Here is a 19,039-nt window from a genome sequence, read left to right as displayed (position 1 = left end):
TGATGCAGAAACCATGGGGGGGTGGGGGGGGATGTTATTTACTGGCTTGCTTCCCCTGGCTTGCTCAGCCTGCTCTCTTATAGAACCCAAGAATGCCAACCCAGAGATGGTACCACCCACATGGGGCCCTACACTCTTGATCACTAATTGAGAAAATGCCCCACAACTGGATGTCAGGGAAGCACTTGCCCAACTGAAACTCCTTTTTCTGTGATAACTCCAGCCTGTGTCAAGTTGACACACAAAGCCAGGCAGTGCACATAGCAAGAGAAAATGAAAAAAAAAAAAAAAACAAAAAAAAACAAGAAACATACATACAACACTTATAAAAACACAAAATAAGAAAGCAAATTGTACAAAGTAAAGGCTGTTAAGACTAAATAGTGAAAAAAATAAATTAAAATAAGCAAGAATCAATAAGACAAGAAGTTTACAAAAAAGTACAATATGCTACTTTTTTTTGTATTGACCCACTATTGCCTGTTACCTACTCTACCTATGATTAATATTCAAAATGAGACTCTATTAGAAAAAACTAATGTTTTCTTTGCAGGTAGGTGACTATTGAGGACAGATACTTGTTTAGCAGTGTGATCCTTAGTCTACTTCTGCCTGTCAGCACTGAGACCCTCACTGCTTGAAGCTGTGGAAGCTTTGATTCTGCTGCCACAGTCTGTGAGATTTTATATGTATAGCAGTTCTGTTGTGTCTAGAAAGCAGTATTTTTACTCTTACAATCTTTCTGCTTCCTATTTGTCACATCTCTCTGAGTCTTGAGAGGAGGAATTTGATGAAGGTATCTTATTTAGGATTGACTGTTTGCAAGTCTGTCACTCTGCACATTGTTTAGTCATAGATTTCCATGTTAATTCATCATTCAGTACAAGAGGAATCTTTTCTGATGATAGCTAACTGAAGTACAGATTTGGGGGCATAACAAAATGTTACTAGGAATTATTTTATTGGTACAAGCCCTTAGCAGAATAGGAGCATTTGGTTCCATAAGACAATGACCTTTATTTCTAGTCACAGGTTCTTGGCCAACTAAGCAGCAGTTGGACAGCTATTGAAAGATGTGTTCAATCCCATTTAGTGAACTTTATATAAAATAACAGAGCAGTTGGTTACACCCATATTCATGCCTCTATTTCATTATTGTACATTAAAGATAGGTCACCATTCTAGATGAGAGAATTTGTAGCTGGGTTAATGGTAATCTTTTGTCTCTAGTAGCATGGCAGAGTACTTTCTAGTACAATCATCTACTCAGTCATGGAGAAGATTCTACTTAGGAACTAACTCTACATTTTCATGTTAAGTTATATAAATTATGTGTCTGTATGAGTGTGTGTGTTTGTGTTTGTGTGTGTGTGTGTGTATGTGTGTGTGTGTGTGTGTATGTTTGTGTTGTTTTCAGCTATTAGGTTTCACCATAAGTTTGTGGAGAGCAACCGATTACCATGACAAAAGCATGGGGTATTTTGGGGTTTCCGTGGTGCCCTGTACAGAGAATCTCATATGTACTGTGCAAGCATTACCTGTCAATAAAAAGCTGATGGCTTATTAGCTGAGGCATGAAATAGAAGGGGAGACATCTGGCAGAGAAAGAGAATTCTGGGAGTGAGTCAAATGCAAGATTTTGCCTTAGACTCAAAGGAGGAAACAAATGAACCTGAAGAGACATAAGTAGCCATGTAGCAGACATAGAATAGAATAAGCAGTTTTTATAAGTTATGAGCTAGTCAGAAATCAACCAAAGATTATGGACTAGGCATTTAGTCATAATTAAGTCTCCATGTTATTATTCTGGCAACAAAGAGGCTGTGTAGAAAAGCTCATGCACATTGTCCCTCTGGCCTATGATTTAACTAGATGCAACTTTTCCCTGGCACTGGAGGTTTTATTTGGTGGCAAAAAATTTCTATGGGGATACTGTGACCCTATTATTGAGTGACTCCATTTAGCTTTCTTTCGCATATGTGTATTTTAGGAAGCTCCTACTGTAGTAGGTTGGCATAGGATTCCCCCCAAGTGGCACTTAGTTGTCCTCCCCCATTTTTCCTCCCTCACCCAATTCCTCCATTTAACCTTTCCACAAACTTAAAGAACACATAGGAAGCATGAGCCTTTCAACAACAAGCTGCAGTGTATACGTGACTGACTGTATAATTAATGTACGATAAAACTGACCTACCATGCATTTACTTTTTCTTTAAACAGTGTTACTGGCATTAGTATTCTACACCTTAAAGCCTCTACCTCTGCTGCGATGTCTCATGGGCATCATTTAAAACAACACAACCAAAATTTGCAAATCTCCTTCTGTTTATCCCTATAACAGCTAAAGTATCCCACATCTGTTCTCTTTCTTTGCTTCATTAATAAAGATGTGCAAAATAGAAATTATCTTCTCTCCCTCAGTAGCAAAGAAAAGCAAGAGGCTTGGGTGAACTAAACAATGTGGACAAAATGAAATATTTTCCATCAACTCTGTGACCAAATGATTAAAACCATTATAACCACATGTATTTTAGTGGTACATCATTTAATTACAGATGAAAGAGTTCTTTTTTCCTCAATTTTTCAAAAAAAGAGAATATTTCCCTTATGTCAGATTCAAAGCTCTTCTATACCTGTTTTTTACAGGAGTCAAAAATTGTCATAATTGATTATGCCATTCAGTTTTAAACAGTAATCATTTGTCACCAAAAAAAAATCACTCACATAGCTTCTACATAAATGATCTCATGTTATCTCAAATGCTATAGAGTATGGTGCAAACAAAATAATGATGTAAATACCAATGAAGAATGGCTTTAGTTAATGACAACTTAAATAGTATAGAGTAAGCATATTCTATGTTTCAGGTATTGTATCAATGAATAAGGAGAAAACCAATAAAAAATAAGCTCTTTGGAATTTAATTATTTTGAACTCATTTGAGTTAAATTATTTTGAACAATAAAATTATTTCTTCATAACTTAGAACCTGTTAAGCAATGCTATGCACTTGAAAGGTTGATTTTATCTCTGTATAAAGCCCAGCAGAGAAGACCCTAAAACTAAAAACTTTAATGATAATTTTCCCTGAGATGCATTCCTAGAAGGTACATTTGGTTCTAGAAGTCTGCCAATTTCTAAGACATTACATTTTCATACATATAGTTCCAGTAAGGATGCAATTTGGTTCAATTTTCCTTGAGGAACATTTGACAACATCTATGCTATCTCTACCACCTCTTGCAATAATCTATCATTCTTTATGTATGTCAGTTTTGCGATTCAGGTGCTGGGATCTAGGTCAACCTCAGTTTGACAAAAAGTCATTTTAAAATTTTTTGTCAAACCAATAAATGCATATAGATAGATGGTCAATGAAACAGACTTTTGTTTCATTTCATGACTATTCATTGCAAGCTTATATCACAATTGCACCGATTGTGTCAACGGTATGAAATTAGTAGGGACTCTGTCAAGACAAAGATTAGATTAGGCATTTTGTGTTCTCAATTTCTGAACAAATGGTCATCAAAAACCACCTTCTGTTAACAGAATAACAGCCAAAGAAATAGGACAAACAGAACACAGAATCCACTGTCACTATTATTGAAAGGTATTTTATTAATCCCCTAAGAGAGGTGATTTGTTCTATTTTTAATACAGAAAAACAATGTTTTGAAATAGCTATCTTCCAATTTATGCAGTCAAAATCCTTACTATATAAAATTGCAAATCCCTGTAATGATAAGGAGAGCAAGAATAGTGGTGAACACATTACGAATTATCCTTAAAACATACACCCAGATTACTGAAATCTAAAATAAAAATTTAAGGATGGGCTGGGGGATAGTTCACTTAATAAAGTGCTTTCAGTGCAAGTATAGAAACCCAAGTCTAATTTCCAAGCCCCCTGTAAAAAGCTGAGCACATTAGTGCACATCTGTAATGTGATTAGCAAAGTCTCAAAAAATAACAACAAAAGCAAACAAAAACAAAAAAACCAAGCAACAACAAAAGTATACCCAGAATATTTGTTTTTGTTTGTATTTTAGCTGAAAAACAAAATGATCTGTGGATTCTTGACACATGATAATCTAAATTCAAACCCTTCGTTCCAAGGCTTTAAAACTAAAGCCATCTGTTGGTCATTAGCCTTTTCACAACTGACATATAAGTACATCTCCATTATCCAGTCAATAGCCATGTAATCTCATTTTGAGCTGGCTGCACAGCCTACTACTCTGGACACAGACTTGGTAACTATTCACATTAAGCTGAATTTAATTTGCATGATGCAAATTTTCAAAAATATAAGTGAAAAAATGTCTAAATTTCAACCTTAATTCTCAACACATTAAGTCAATTAAATTGAAGTGTAAACTTGTATGATATTTACTAGCAACATTTGTGACAAGATAACTGGAGAAGAAAGAATATACAAACCTTTATTTGGGTTCACAGTTTAGATAGTGAAGTCGGGGGGGAAAAAGTCCGTATAATGCTTTAGTTATAAACAAAGATCAACTGATAACTCTCCAAGATTATCCCCAAATTATCTATATCCCCAGTTCACACCACTGCGTTCCCTAAACGTCTCATGACCACCTCAAGCATCACCATCTTCCAAGACCTAACAAACCATACAAATACATGGGGCCACATACGACAGTTACCATATAACATTATCTTAGTGTTAAATGTTTTCTGGGTGTGTGTGCATGTATGTGTGCGTGAGTGTGTGTGTGTGTGTGTGTGTGTGTGTGTATGTCTGTGTTGTAGAGTATACTCATATTTATTATTAAGGCATGTGCAGGTTTAAAAAATCACATAATGTAAAAGACAAAGGAGAAAGTTGAAATAAAACATCTTATCAGAAACAACAAAATATTATACCATTGCTATACTCCTTTCAAAATTTACTGAAAACCTTTTTTAATGTAATAAAATTGGGGTAAATATTTTAGGAAGAATGAAGTGCAACTTATTTTCATATGTTGATATAGACATGAAACAATTTATCTACAAGATTAATGAGCAGTATTAGATTAATAAAACAGATTTTCAAATTTAACTAATATATAAAAATAGTTATAATTAGTATGCAAGGCTATATACCTATAAGGAAAGAAATGAATGCTAACTTTAGAAATGAATTCTTATTAATATTATCAATAAAAATTATACACGCATAGCTTAACAAGTTAAGTACTTATATTCTAAATATACATGGCACAAACTATTAATTTCAGTACATAGGAAGAGAGACAGGCAAGATCTCTTTGCATTTAAGGTCAGCTTGGTCTGTAAAGAGAGAAAGGGAGAGGGAGAGGAAGAAAGGGAGGAAAGGAGGGAAGAAGGGAAGGATGGAGAGAGAGAGAGAGAGAGAGAGAGAGAGAGAGAAACAAAATTAAACTGAAAGGCAAACTAGACTATTTGTAGTTTAAATATTGCATTATAAAGCACTATTCAAAATAAAAAATTCTGACACTTAAATTACATTTCTGAGGCAAATAACAAAAGACAGGGATAGCACAGACCCATTTATTAACTATACAGCTAAAAATCATACAAAATGGAAGCAGTGAACAATAGAAAATTAATATTTATCTCAGCATACAAGTAGAACTATAAGTTTATTTAATTAAAAATAACTGTCAAAAACTATTTGCAGAAAAGGTAGGATGTATGTTTGCTGTTTCGAGTGGTCATGGTGAATAGTAGTCCAGGAACAGGCCAGGAAGCAACTGCCATAACCTAGAGACTGCCGAAAATCCCATGAATAAGCACATTGTCCAACCAGTTAAAGGTAAGCAAATGGAAATCAAGTTTTGGCTACAAATGAAAGCTTATTAAAACCATGCAAAGTTAAAAAAAATGGGCTTATCTCACTTTTTATAACAGTGAGATCCATGAAATAAAAACATTAATTATTTCAATATTTAGTTCTAGAACTATATATAGTTCTGGAACACACTCATAAAATTTACTAACATATACCATAAGCACAAAAGTCCATTATAAAACTATAAGTTGCCTATATGTAAAAATTGTGAGTCAAAAGTGATGTAATATTTGATGTAAGATAAGTATCATGGAAGAAATAAGTGACAAGATAGATCTAAAATATGAAAATTATGTGATGAATGAATGATGCAAAAGATGAGAAGAAAATTTACTCAAAAAATTTCTAAAATATACAGAGAATCCTTAAATCCAGAAATAAGAAACTGAAAAAATACACTAAAAATTAGCATAAAACCTCTCTGTACATTACTTCAAGTTAACAAACAATATGTTAGACCAAGGGAATGCAACTTAAAACAGAAAAAGGTCATACTTCATACCTATTACAATGGTAAAAGCCCAGTATATGATTAAAATCAAATGCTATTCAAGATTTGCAAGTGCTGGTGGGAATAAAAAAAATGCTTTGGAAAATATTTGACAGTTTTTTACAGAACTAAAGACACTTACGGTCCAATACACAACAATTCTGTTCCTTGACATTTATTCACAGAGTATGGTTGAAAACACATCCACACAATGTATCTCACATAGAGGTGATACATTTTACTCAAAATTTTCAAATCTTAGGAGCAACTAGATTGATATTCAGTGAATGGACATATAAATGACCTCTGGAAAAAAGAGCAGGTTTCATCATTAAACAGACTGAGTTATAGGCTATAAGAAGATGAAGGAACTTACATGTATACATCAAATAAAAAAGAACAATGTGAATGCTGAAGGTTTTTATCATTTCTCCTTTGTGAAATTACAGAACGTTCAAAAAGTTGAGGAGTAAAATGGCTGCCAACTTGTTGAGGATAAAGAAGTCTGAAGAGGCAGAATCCTACATCATTTTAGGGCAGTGACACTGTATGATGCTATAGTAGAGAATACATGTCACTGTATACTTCTTCAAGCTACAGAAGACACAGTACCAGGGACAACCAATGGAAACTCTGAATGATGATTTGTCAACTTAGTTTCTTCAACTGAAACAAATATGCTTCTATCATGTGATATGTTCCTTCTTCAGAAGCTTTTGCATCTATTTAACACCATGAGCTATAGAATAGATACCTGCTTCCCAATTTTTATGTAAATCTGAAACCTCTGCAAATATAGTCTGTTTAAATAAATAGAAAAGCTAAACAAAAGAAAATATTTTTAACAATCACTAACCATCTATTAGGAAATTAAAACTAAAACCATTCTTAGTCTACATCTTTAAATCTTCAGCTAAATAATGTAACATTTGTTCAATTTAAAGACAACTAAAAGTTTGTCCTAGAAAATCCCTTTATAAACACTGTATACACATGACAGTTTTAAATTTTCTCAATGTCCTAAAACCCTTAGAAATAGAATAAATCAGCTTTATTTTACTTTAGTCCAGGCCAAATACATAATCTCTTGAACATTGAATGTCTTACTGTAACATTCTTTGAATGTTGGTTGTACAAGCAGCAGCAGAGATATCTTAGAAGATTGTAGACACTTTGGTAGGTATGGTCTAGCCAGAGGAATTAGCTCACAGAGAGACCTGTGAGTTGTACCATCCCATCCATCTATCCAATATATCCCAGTCTACTACTCTGGCTCCCTTTCCTGGAAACGACAAGGTGAACTATACACCATCATTCTTGCCCTGCTACTCACTCAGCAGATATTTCTGGAACCCTGAAACAAGATAAATCCATTCTCCTTTAAATTGTTTTCACAGATATTTTACATACAGAAATCATAAAGCTAACAAAAATATATATCTAGCAGGGACTTGGAAAGCTTGATGCTTGAATCTATTTGTTTCTTGTATTCCCTAAGAATGGAACTGTCTGTGCACATTTCTCACAAAATCAAATTTGAATTTTAGGGATTTAAATGTCCTATAAATTGTAGAAGATTTTATGGAGGAGATTATTATCATTCTAGAGTAAAAAAAAGACTATTTTTGAGAAATTAAGTATCAACTAATTGAAAATGAAACATTTGATTGCTCCTGTAACCCATGATGGTCTTCAAAAACAACTTGAGTTCAAATGAGATCATAAGTATCTGCATCTTGAAACACTATATTAATTTGAAAAGGAAACCACATAAATTGAAATAAAAAAATCTGAATTTCAGGCTTATAGAAATGAAAATTAATTGTTGATGACAAACATGTATACAAAAGATGCAAATAATTATACAAATCTTAGAACCAGATAATACGTAACCAATCTTATTTGTGTCTCATACAATTTTTGATATTTTGATTTTTTGATGACGTTACTCTTAAATACCACATAAAATAGAAATGATTAAGTTTATGGCATTACTGATAGCATGTAACTTGGTTTAATATTGAAGAATCACAAGTTACTCTGCATGGATTGTCAAAACCCCCATATTTGTTGTGTTTTGCTTGAAAATTTAACTATCAAGCGCAAATTCCGAAATAAACTATTTAAGACTGACTGAAGACTGCAGTCTTTACAAATCTTCCTAGTGTCGACAATTATCACAATGGCTTATGAAATCTGTCAAGCAAATGGAGGCATCTTATTCTAAACAGTGATTTTTTTACTATCGACTTAATTGAATCTAATTTACAATGCTCCAACAATTTATTAATTTTTTGTATGTGGAGAAAATCACTCCACTTTTTAATTACTGAGGCATATATGTATCATTTGTGTTTATCTTTACTTTTGAGTTTAACTCTTTCTAACATATTAAATAAATAGTGCTAATAAAACAACAAAGGCAAACAAAAATCATCTAGTATTCTAAGAAACACACACACACACACACACACACACACAAACAAAATAACTATACTCTAAGTCACTGCTCTCTAATAGAAATTCACATCTGTTAGCATTCTGTCTAAGCTCCACCCCGCAGTTACCTGGCAACACCTTGTGGGCCCACCCACTCTAAAAGTTGCTGCTTGCCCCTCTCCATGCTCTCTTGGTCTCTTGGTCCTCTCTTGCTCATTCCCTGCTTCCCTTCCCCCTTCTCTCCCCATTCCCTTCCTGCTCTCTCCCCAAGGCAGAAAATACCTGGCTGTTGCCAGGTAACTGTGGAGTGGAACTTAGACAGAATGCTAACAATATCCATTTCTGCATTGTAATAAAGCAAGCAAGCAAACAAACAAAGAACAATAGCACCCTCAGTTATGTGTGAGTCTGCAGACTAAATGATCCAGGAACCTCATGCATGCATCTTAAAGTGAACGATGTCTACCTGGCTCTCCCTGTGCAGTAGCTGTTTTTCCAGTCTTGCTCTTGCTGACCAGATAGGGCACCAGGAACGCAGGCCTGGCTACCTACGCTGTGCTGAGATTGATCTGATTACAAATGAACATGTTTCCTTGAGAGCATATCTTTTTGAAAAGTTGTGAAGGAATGTAATAAATTCGAAAAATAAAATTTCTGAAGAGGAGTAAAGATCCCTTCCCTTACGAGCTCAGAAGGAGCTTTACTTTACCCATTTTGGGCAGTTAGGAAGGACAGAAATATAGACAACTGGGTCTGGAGCCGCCCTCAGCAGCAGAGTGAATGGGTCTTATAGGTCGTTCTACATCTGCTTCTGAATAGTGTGTGCCTAGCACATAATGTGTGCTTCACTAAGTGAATGAATGATGGAGTGAATGAGTTTATGGATGGAGTTGTTCAGACTTTTCTCCTGGGTTTACCCTCTGGATATATTTGGGACTGGAGCCCGCTCCTCTGCATAGAGATTTCAGAAGTGGCCTAATGGGAAGGGTGGACCTTGGAGGCCCACGTAGCTATAGCTGTGACCTTCACACTTGCCTGTTGAAGGGAGTTCTCTTCACTGTGTGAGCATCATGAATATCCATCAAGTATTTGGTACATCTTTCTAAACTCCAAAATCTCCTGTCTACAAATATGCCTCCTCAGACCAACAAATAATAAAGGTCTGTCTGTCTGTAGAGTTTGTGGATATTGGCTTTGCTCCCTAGGCATGCAGAGCTTTGGAAAATGGATGGACTTTTGGAGTTGGCCAGTGAGAACATGGAAAGATGGGTCTGTCTGTTGGGCCCCGGGGTGGCCGGTCTCAGTGCACATAGCCAGTGTAGACAGAAGGGAATATTATCTAAGTAGGCACATGAACAAACATAGAAATGGCTTTGCTGGTTGTTTTTCCTGGGCCAAGACTCAAACTCTGCGGAGTGCTTGGTTTCACTGAGAGCTGGAAGGGGGCAGGTCAGTCAGAACTGTGGCTAAGGGAAATGGGAAAGGGGCAGACAATTTGTGCGATCCTTCAACACCCAGAGTCAGAGTGAAGCAGTGAATGGGTGAAGCTTTAGGGAGCTGGGATAAAAGTGAAGTTCTGTCAGAACATGGACTGTGGGAGGGAGGGGAGGCTTCACAGCTGCCCCTGCAGAGGCCGCGGTGCTTCAGCTCTGGGAGGTGAGGACCACAAACAGAAAGGAGTGAAGGGGGAGCTCAGAGTGAGAGCTGTGCTCTGGGCAGCTCTGGTCACCCAGTCTTGGGAAGTTCTTGGGGAACTTCTCTGGGATTTATTTAATAACAACAGCTCATGTTGAAACCTTTACCTTGTTCCTTCTCTGTCTGTTTCCAGTCTTCATTGCTATCTCACAGCTCCAGAGCCATCTTTTTAAAAGGCACTATGTGCTGGAAAGGAACACCAAGAGAAACTAGCAGGACCGGGAGATTCACAATCTGCTCAAATTCAAAATCCTGGAGAGGTGATTCCACCCATGTTGGGATGAGCACTGGCAGATACTGTGTGGTTGGAGAAGGTGAGCTCCCCAGAGACCAGCATGTCCAGCAAGGGACTAGAGGACTTGAATTCCTGATAGTCTAGCCTCCACCTCCCAAGTGCCAGGATTACAGGTGTGGGCCATCACTGATGGCTTTGTGTATTTGGTCTAGTTACTTTTTCCACCCTTGCTACTGGTGATCAATTTCTAAAGCTCCCTTGAAAACATCTCCGTAGACTTATTTCCTGTTGATGAAATTTACTTATTTTGTGTATGTATGGGTGTGAGTGAAAGTGTGTGTGTGTGTGTGTGTGTGTGAGAGAGAGAGAGAGAGACAGAGAGAGAGAGAGACAGAGAGAGAGACAGAGACAGAGACAGAGAGAGAGAGAGAGACAGAGACAGAGACAGAGACAGAGAAGAGAGAGAGAGAGAGAGAGAGAGAGAGAGAGAGAGAGAGAGAAGGAGTCAGACAGACAGACAGACAGAGACAGAGAGCACTCCTATACCTGCACCTGAACTTGTGTGCCTTGGTGCAAGGTATGTTTGGAGGACAGAAGACAACTTTGTGGAGTTCTCCCCTCCCACCATATGGGCTCTGGGGATCAAACATATGTCAGCAGGCTTGGTGGCAGGTACTTCCACAGGCTGAGCCTTCTTGCCAGTCCCCATGGGTTAGTTTTACATAAGCTGTCTCTATGTCTCCAGCTCCCTCTGTTATCTTGTTTGTTTGTGCAATTTCCTTAGCATCCTGGCCAGCACCTACTTTCCTGTATCTGACCTGGATCATGGCCTTGCTCACGGTCCATCTCCTGCTTGCACAAGCAGGGCAGTTTGTAGTGAGCAGGGCTTGGGGACACTCCTCTCATTTCCTGTCCCAGGAGCTTCCCTTCCTCATGGCAGCTGCTGCAGCCATAGGCTGGATTGAGGTATCACAGAGTCATCCAATCACCAGTGCCAGACCCTCTTTCCCCAGCAGGGCTAGGAGGCCGAGAGTGATGAAATCCCACCAGTAGCTGCACTGTGCTCAGCAGGAACCTGCGATAAGGTGTCTGACAGTTAAAGGGGCAGTCTTTGAGGTTGAGAGGCTGGGAGCCCACAGGAAGTGCCAAGCTGGTGTAGCTTTGTCTGGCACCCGTTCTGACAGAGAAGTTGCACCCTTTTGATTCATTTTCCCTCTTCCACCATACACTCAATAAGGCAAATAAATGAACGAAGTCTCCAGTTTATTGATTTGCCCCCCCATCTCAACTCTCTCTCTACAGCTCCCTGCCCTTCCCCTACACTGCCTTCTCCCTCCTTCTCCCTGGGTGTGGGGAATGGGGGAGGGGTGGAGCAGAGCATTGCTGAGCTGGCTGCACATTCCTGCCAGTCTGTGAAGTCTGCACATTCCCTGGCCTGGCGCACTTTACTGCTGAGCCATGTCTCTCCAGAGGCAAATTTCACGCGTGAAGTCTGCGAGCAAGTGATATTTCAGCTTAAATGTCTGAACTCACTGTCTTTCAGGGCCACACTGGCTCAGGCACCTGCTGAACCAAAACCCTAGGCTCTTTGGAAATGCTAATGGAGTTGCTAACACACCCTGACTATAGCCTTGCCCTGCCAGCTCAGGGATTTGTGAGGCAAAATCTACACATTATTTACATGATTTGGAATTTCTACTTTATGTTTAATGTTTAATAAAATAAAGCGCCAGGCAGTGGTGGCACACATCTTTAATCCCAGCACTTGGGAGGGAGGGCAGGTGGATTTCTGAGTTCGAGGCTAGCTTGGTCTACAGAGTGAGTTCCAGGACAGCCAGGGCTACACAGAGAAACCCTGTCTCTAACGCCCCCCCCCCCAAAAGAAACCTTGTTTCAAATAAATAAAAACTAAGCAAGTAATTGCATACATACATACATACATACATACATACACACATACATACAAACAACAAATAATGAGAGCTAATGGCTGGGAGCTATCCATCACACCAATGCACACAGACAGACATGCATCCACTCACTCACACGCATGCAACATACACAAACAAACATACAATACACAACACACACACACACACACACACACACACACGGATATATTTTGAAATTAGATTAAATAGACAAAAAACGTTCTGGGGTTAACATTCTGCTGACAATCCATTAACAGAACAGGAAATTACAAACACAGGCACATATGCCGGGCAGTGGTAGCCTTTAATCTCAGCAATGGGGAGACAGAGGCAGGCAGATTTCTGAGTTCCAGGCCAGCCTGGTCTACAGAGTGAGTTTCAGTACAGCCAGGGCTACACAGAGAAACCCTGTCCAAAAAAAAAAAAAAAAAAAAAAAAAAAAGCCAGATGAAGGGTCAGATGTCAGATGTGCTGAAATTAGAGTTAGAGTTATGAATGGCTGTCAGGCTTGCCCTGTGGGTGGTGGTGGGACGTGAAACCACGAAAGACAGAAACAGGATAGGTAGGAGAAGAATGAGGATGTTAGTTAAGCTTCCGTCATCCATTTTCCTGTTACAGAGTTGTGTCTGAGGAAGCTCCTAGTTACATAAAACAAAAACAATAATGGGGAAAACCATACCTGTGTGAACTAATTTTCCCATTTTATTTAAAGATACGCCATCATCTCTAAGGTACGCAGATCAAAGAAAGAATATTTCCAGGTTTCACTTACAAATAAACAAGCAATCTCCACCATCACAACCAACACCACCACCAACAATACAAGTATGATTCTAGTGGTAGTGGCAAAGGGATGTAGATCACTGTAACTTTGTGGCTAGCCTTGTCTACAGATGGAGTTAGACGAACGGAGTTCCATCATGACTGATTGTGAGGAACAACAGCAAAAAGGGATTTTGGAATCGTCCATTTCTTGGCCACTTGCTGCTGATATAGGAAATCATTCTGGTCCAAGGCTCTTCAAGCTTATATATAGTATCCACTGTTGCAGCTTTTCTCAATCTTTCCTCCATGCTCAGACTAAGGAGACTTGCATGGAAGGATGTGGAAATTGTTTCATGCCCCCTTGCCCCACGTGTCTGTGTGTGTGTGTGTGTGTTTCCATGGTCAAGCTAGGACCCAGCCCAGATTTGTGTTTCAGAGAGCATTACTTATTCCTTCCTTCCTTCCTTCCTTCCTTCCTTCCTTCTTTTTGCTTCAGACAGTGTGAATTACATTATCATTCTTAGTGACTGATATTTATGTTTATATAATTTTAACCTATTTTGACTGTCTAGCTAACTAACCAAGTAACTAAGTCTGCCTGGCATACAAGAGGAGTTCCAGGATGACTGATTATATTTATCTTTTATTATGCATTTTAATAAAAAAATAACAAAAATTTTAAAAGGTTCGATTCATCTGACACTTAAAAGTAATAGACAAAAAGCAGGAGAAAAACAGGTGGCTGTGGCTTCTTTCTGGTGGCTTTTCAGTGCCTTCTCACCGTTCTACACTGGTTTAGCTGCAGTTCTGGTCCCCTAGCGGCTGGGAAAGAAAGGAAAAGGTAGGTCACACCTCGCCATCATGGTGAGGTCAGTCAGCCGGCAGCTAAGATGGCTGCCATCCACAGGTCACCTTCCATCTTGGTGAGGTCAATGAGCAATCACACCTTCCGGGGAAACACACACACACACACAAATTGAATTTGAACTAAACACACAGTAAAGAAAAAGAAAAAATCTAAAACAGAGACCAAAACAAAACAATATCCAAAATAACCTTTCCTGGGGTTAATGAAATAACAGAACCGGGTGTGGCCATATATGCCTTTCATCCCATCACTCAGAAAGGAAGGAAACAGAGGCAATGCTGTGAATTGGAGGCAGGTCTGATCTAGATAGTGATTTCCAGGGCTATGTAGAGACTCCCCTGCCTGCCCCAACTAAGTCAATGAACAGGAAAAATATAACTATAATTATTAACCTGGGATAAAACAAACAATCACGGGAAGGTGGTGCTGGGTGCCTGGTTTATGGTCTCTCTGTCTGTCTCTGTCTGTCTGTCTCTCCTCTCTCTCCTTCCTCTCTCTCTCTCTCTCTCTCTCTCTCTCTCTCTGTCTGTCACTCTCTGTCTCTGTCTCTCCTCTCTCCTTCTTCTCTCTCTGTCTCTCCTCCCTCTCTCTCCTTCCTCTCCTTTCTCTCCCCCTCTCTCCTCTCTCTTTCTGTCTCTCCCCTCTCTCTCTCTCTCTCTCTCTCTCTCTCTCTCTGACCCCAGGTGTGTACCTGCCTGCCTTGCTGAACACTGTATTATGTAATAAACTCAGTAGTTTTAGAAGTCAGGAGCTGGAAATATGCAGATAAGATGGTGGGGTGCACTGGGCAGTGGGAAGCAGAGGCAGGTGAATTTCTGAGTTCAAGGCCAGCCTGGTCTACAGAGTGAGTTCCAGGACAGCCAGGGCCACACAGAGAAACCCTGTCTCTAACTCCCCCCCCCCCCAAAGAAACCTGAGCGGCCGGCTGTGGTCCTGACAGTGACCAAAAGCAAGAGAGGACACGACGGGGCTGAGTCCAAAAAGCCTACAGCACCCGGTATTCCCAGGCGGTCTCCCATCCAAGTACTAACCAGGCCTGACCCTGCTTAGCTTCCGAGATCAGACGAGATCGGGCACAATCGGGCGTGTTCAGGGTGGTATGGCCGTAGACGACGGCTGCCACTCCGGAAAGCCCCAAGAGCCTGCTGCCGGCGCCCGCCCGCCGCCACTGTCAACGCTGCCCGCCCGCACGCCCGCCCGCCCGCCTGCCCACCCGCCCGACGCCGAGCCCATGCGAGTCCAGGGCCCCACAGACACATGCACTGTACCACACCACACACCAAGAACCACACGCACGCACGCACGGCCCTCTGCCCGGCCTGAGCCCCACATACACGCTCCAGCCCACACTGCCAGCCTACAACCTCCCCGAACCCCTTCAGCCCTCCTCTGGCCACCCCGATGGAGCAAGGGCCCAGACAGTGAGTGCCAGCCTTGGCCCCACAGAGATCTCTCCTTCTCCTGCTCCTCCCCTCCCCTCCCCTCTTCTCCCCTCCCCTCCCCTCTTCTCGCCTCCCCTCACCTCCCTTCCCCTCCCCTCCCCGAAGGTTCTTGGACCAGCGTCCTCACCCACCCACCCACCCACCCATGACTTCCTCTTGCCCCGGACGCACGAGGAGGACTAGGAGGACGGTCCAGCTTCTGGAATCTGGAATCGGGGACACTGGGCCCCACCTCGCTCACTGCACCGTCCATCCCTCTGTCCCTCTGTCCCTCCGTCCATCCCCGGACTGGGACCCTCAGCCTGGACACGCAAGGGAATTCGACCGACTGTGGATGGCTGGCATCCCATCCCACCCAGCATCCGCACAGCCACACCCAGCAGCACAGGCTAGCCTGGGAGCCAGGCACTCTCCCTGCCCTCCCTTTGGAGCGAGCGGGCACACACACAATACCCACACAGGGGCACAATGCGCCCGAAACAAGCAAGGGCTTGCGGGCGCACACGGGCGAGAAAGCGTGATGGCCCAGACACACTACTGATGCACGGAAGTGGGAACTTGAGGACTGGTTACACACATGCCTGCACATACACGCACATTCACACACGCACTCACAAGCATGATCGCACTGCGTGGGCCCGTGTGAGCGCTTCCAGCCCCAAAGCACACATGCCATCACACATACACACACATATATACACACAGCACTCCCACACTAGCGGGCTGGCACACCCACCCAATCCCCCAGGCACACACACACACACTTGTGTGTACTGGCTGATAAGAGCAAGTATGCAGGAAGGGCCCTCATGCTACACACACACACACACACACACAGAGGCACATTAGCAGAAGGTAGGATGACAACACACACTCACACCCATCACACAGTCTCCTGCTTGCTCTCACACCCACACATACCAGCACATGAACTCACGCACCAGGGTCTACCAATTCACTCACACATAAATGTGCTAATCCTCTCAAAATTCACCCTTGCAACATTAGACAGAGACAGACAGACAGACAGACAGACAGACAGACAGACAGAGACACAAGACACAAGCAGACACACTGTCACAGGCCACCACAGCTCCCTAGACCTCTTAAGGCAGGCTAAAGAGGTGGGTGGTGGCTGGGTTCCTCGGGGACTCCTCCCAAGGAGAGGGCGAGGGCGAGGGGTGGAGTAGCCTTTTCTGCCCCCCTTACTGGGCAAGGTGGAATCCCCGTGTGGTTTGGGTGGGTGTTAGAGTCCAATCTGGGCTTGGTCAAATGGGGACAGGGTTGTGTTGCTGTACATTAAGGTGACTGTTGCTTACAATCCCCATGATTCTGCTGTGCTTGCCAGCTCTCTGTAATGGATCCCACAGGAATCCTGAGCCCAGACACCCAAGCCTGTGCTGCCTCAAGCAGTGTATATTGTGTTCATCCCCCAGCATCCCTCCTTTGTCTGCCCTTGAAGGCTCCTGGGGCCCTGACAATAGATTGCCAGCTTTTCCCCATTCATGACTGCCTGCGGCTCAGAGGTCTCTTCTTCCTTGCCTGTCATCCTCTCCACAGGCCCGAGCAAGTTTGCCCTCTCCCACCTGTGACTTCCTCTGTCCATGTGTTTAGTCGTCTGCCACAGTCTTTGAACAAATATGTTTTCCTCACATTTACATTTTGGGTAAGTTGCTTGTTATGACACCAGGTAAATCTTCAGTTAGTAGAGTTACTTTTCATATGGGAACTCTATCTAGGGTCTTGTGATGGTGGGGACAGACTTCCAGCCTGCTGCCTTCCAGCCTCCTGCCTTCCAGCCTTCCTGCCGTCTTTCTTTTTCTATGTGTTTTTTCCCTTAACTTTTATTAGTGTGTTCCAGGGACAGGCTTTTCAGCTGAGCCAAATCCAAAATTTCAAATATGAATTGATTTTTTTTAATTTATTTGTTTGTTTGTTTGCTTGCTTGTTTGTTTGAGTAGAGTTCACTATGTAGATGCAGCTGGCCTATAACTACTGTGAAGAGCAGGCCATTCTCCAACCTGCTTCTGTTTCTTTATTGCTGGCATTAGGGACAAGCTCCTCTGTATCCAACATAGGACTTTTAACAATAGAGATTATACACTGTATCTTGTCTAGCAGTATATAATAGTATTAAGAATTTAGGCTGGATTTGAGTTGTAGGAATACAGTACTCCTTCTAGCTGTCTGATTTACCAAAGAAGGCCATCTTGTAAACTACAAGGATACTTACAGACCTTCACCAAAATTGCAGCTTCTTGAACCATGTTATGCCTCCCTAACCCTCTGGGACCCAGACACATGGTCTCACTGAGGCAGGCTCTTAGCCTTTTTTTTCTCTGAGTGCTGCTGTGAATGAGGGAGTCTATCAAAATTATCTTAAACATCATCGCATTTGTTATTCCCCTCCTCCTCCCCCTCCTCTCCATCTGGCCCAAGTTGTCTGGCAATATATTCTATTTGTAACCACCTTGGGCGGAAATCCCCCTTTGCCACTAATGCTGATCTCTGATGATCTCAGACCCCCAGGTGTATCCCTGGTTCCCTTGCTGAACTCTGTATTGTATAAACTTAGTAACTCTAGCAGTCAGGAACTGGAAATAGGCAGATAAGCTATTGGTAGAAAGGAAGGAAGGAAGGAAGGAAGGAAGGAAGGAAGGAAGGAAGGAAGGAAGGAAGGAAGGAAGGAAGGAAGGAAGGAAAAGAACAGATATACCAACACACACACACACACACACCACCACCACCACCACCACCACCACCACCACCACCACCACTCACATGACCAAAGGAAAGCAGTGCAAAAAGTAATTACTTTCTGGCCAAAGTGAAAACAAATCACTTTGAAAAGGTATTCCTAGAAAAACAAAACAGAACAAAAACAAACAAACAAACAAGCAAACAAATAGCAAGGAAGCAAAGACAGAAATGGGATTTTTAACCATCCTACCACTTTTTAAATTTAACTCTGTATTTAGTCTTTGAAAAGGGGACAGTGGGTGGGCGGGCTGGTGAGTGAGGGCGGGAGGGCAGGCAGCGGTGGTGGCAAGGAGGAGAGGAACATTAAACAGAAAACAGAATGAGAGAGACAAAAATGTCGCTGCCACCCTCCTCTTCCATCATGTTTGGAGGCTCCCTTCTGCTAATTGTGCCTGTTCCTTGCCCCGCTAACCAACTGTTAGTCACGTCCTTTCACTTAGAGAATGATTAAGCCTGTTTTCTCAGCTCCCAGCCATACTTTGGCTTTTGGGTGCCTGAGGGGGTCGGCCTGAGTCCAGCCAGTGTTCACTAGTTTCTGGCGGGAAACGGGAACTGTTTGTGCCACTCAGGAG

At 41.6% G+C, this 19,039-nt stretch overlaps 1 protein-coding gene and 1 pseudogene across 1 annotated transcript in view; both read right to left on the bottom strand.

The window, feature by feature from the left end:
- The window catches only part of LOC127665603 (probable ubiquitin-conjugating enzyme E2 C), a 189,409-nt gene that overhangs the window by 10,936 nt on the left and 159,434 nt on the right, over positions 1 to 19,039 (bottom strand). The gene's annotated exons all lie outside the window — the stretch shown is intronic.
- Positions 15,248 to 15,376, bottom strand: LOC127666375 (uncharacterized; annotated as a pseudogene).

The sequence above is a fragment of the Apodemus sylvaticus genome, chromosome 15 (assembly GCF_947179515.1).
Source record: "Apodemus sylvaticus chromosome 15, mApoSyl1.1, whole genome shotgun sequence".
NCBI lineage: Eukaryota > Metazoa > Chordata > Mammalia > Rodentia > Muridae > Apodemus > Apodemus sylvaticus.
This window is presented reverse-complemented; position numbering and strand designations above follow the sequence as displayed.